The sequence below is a fragment of the Peromyscus maniculatus genome, chromosome 22 (genome assembly GCF_049852395.1).
Source record: "Peromyscus maniculatus bairdii isolate BWxNUB_F1_BW_parent chromosome 22, HU_Pman_BW_mat_3.1, whole genome shotgun sequence".
NCBI classification, from domain to species: domain Eukaryota; kingdom Metazoa; phylum Chordata; class Mammalia; order Rodentia; family Cricetidae; genus Peromyscus; species Peromyscus maniculatus.
Genome location: NC_134873.1, coordinates 43,568,034 through 43,569,910, shown reverse-complemented (window position 1 = coordinate 43,569,910; position 1,877 = coordinate 43,568,034). Strand labels below are relative to the sequence as shown.

The following is a 1,877-nucleotide window of genomic DNA, read 5'->3' as shown; positions in this document are numbered from 1 at the left end:
CTGGTAGGCACCATTTCAGAAGACCAAGTCTTTTCCCCCCACAGTATTTTCTGTCTATAGGGGCAGTACAATTAATATTCTTGGGAAGCCCACTAAAAAAGAAATAGTTAAATAAATACGGTGTGCGTGCTTCGTGAAGCACTATGCAATTTCTACAAGGGTTTTAATTATAAAGAGCTCTGGCTTGTACATTGAGCACATGCTATGTGGCAGGTGTTAGCTGTAGACCAGCCTGGAGTCCTGGTGAAGAATTAGTAACGAGATATCCCTTCGGTTTCCTAAAACATTTATGTGCACTTTAACACGAACCTTTCAAGATTTGTTTTTATTACTATTTTAAATGATGTGAATGTGTGTATGAGTGCAGTGCCACAGTGAGGGTGCTAGAGGTGATCTGCAGTTAACAGATGTTTGTGAACCACACAACATGGGTGCTGGGTACTGAACTCAGTACCTCACCAGTGTGCTGCCTCCAGCCCTCACAAGGACCTTTATAGGCCCTGTCATTTAAATATGATGTCAGTGTGTCCCTTAAGGGTTCGTGGGGTGAAATTTCATCCCATGGTGAACCATCAGGAGAATAGGAATTTAATTCAACTACAATGTTTATCATTTTATTTATTTCATATTTTCGAGGCAGGTCTCATGTAGCCCAGTCTGGCCTTAAATTTGCTAGGTAGCCAAAGCTGGTCTTGATCTTCTGAATCCTATTGCCTCCATCCATCAACCAAATGCTGGGAGAGCACGTGAGCACCACTAGCCCGACTTCAACTACTGTGTTTAAAAGTGGGGCCTTTCAGGGGGCATAGGCAGAAAATTATGCAAGTGGAGCCCCCATGGTTGAAGACTGGTAGCCTCAGAAGAAGAAGAGATAAAAATGAAAATCCATACACATAAACTCCCTGTCTCTTGCCATGTGACATCCTCCCTGTTCCACATCTGGACTCTACCAGCAAAAGGTCTGTCACCAGATGTGACCTGTCAACACTGCTTCAACTCAGAGCCAAAATAAAGTTCTTTTCTTGATCAAGTGGCCTAGTATGTCCAGAAAAGATATTCTTTGTGTCTTAAATATTTAACCACCATGCTAGGGATGCCTACAGCTCATTCATAGTGCAGGTCCCTAGCATGCATGCAGTTGAGTTTAATCCATAGCATTACATAGAAAAGTTACAATAGTTAAAACAGTCCGCATGTGCGCAAAAACAAGACATACTGTACAAGTGATATAAATACAGTCTCCGTGTCCATTCGGTCCACTTGCCTAGTGTCTATGGTTGCTTTCATGTCACTGTGTCACAATGAAGTGGCCATGCTGAAGGAATAGATGGCAGCATAGTAAACCATATATATGTCTTTATATCTTTCCCCCAGTGCTGAGAGTGTCAAGCCCAGGGCCTCACACATGCTGGCCAAGCATCCTGCTATTAAGCTACACCTACTAAATGCCTTTCTACAAATTACATTTGTTTATTGTTTGTTATGTACAGTGTTCTGCCTGCGTGTATGCCTGCAGGCTAGAAGACTGCATCAGATCCCATTATAGATGGTTGTGATTCAATGTGGATTGAACTCAGGACCTCTGAGGAAGAACAGTCAGTGCTCTTAACCTATGAGCCATCTCTCTAGCCTTGTTTGTCTGTTTCTTGTATGTGTCTGTGTGATGTGATGTGATGTGTGTATTTGTGTGTGTGTGTGTGTGTGTGTGTGTGTGTGTGTACGTGTACTTGCACTGTGGCCTACATGGAAGTCAAGGGACAACTTGATAGTCAGCTCTCTTTTTTTAGTATTTTTTTTTTTAGATTTAGCTCTTTCTATGTGTACAAGTGTTTTGTCTGCCTGTATGTGTGTGTACCACACGCCTGCCTGGTGCCAAG

The 1,877-nt window shown here is 42.6% G+C and overlaps 1 protein-coding gene across 2 annotated transcripts in view; it reads left to right on the top strand.

Annotated features, from left to right (window-relative positions):
- LOC143270259 (putative Polycomb group protein ASXL2) overlaps nt 1-1,877 on the top strand; it is a 316,750-nt gene that overhangs the window by 45,192 nt on the left and 269,681 nt on the right. The window lies entirely within an intron of this gene.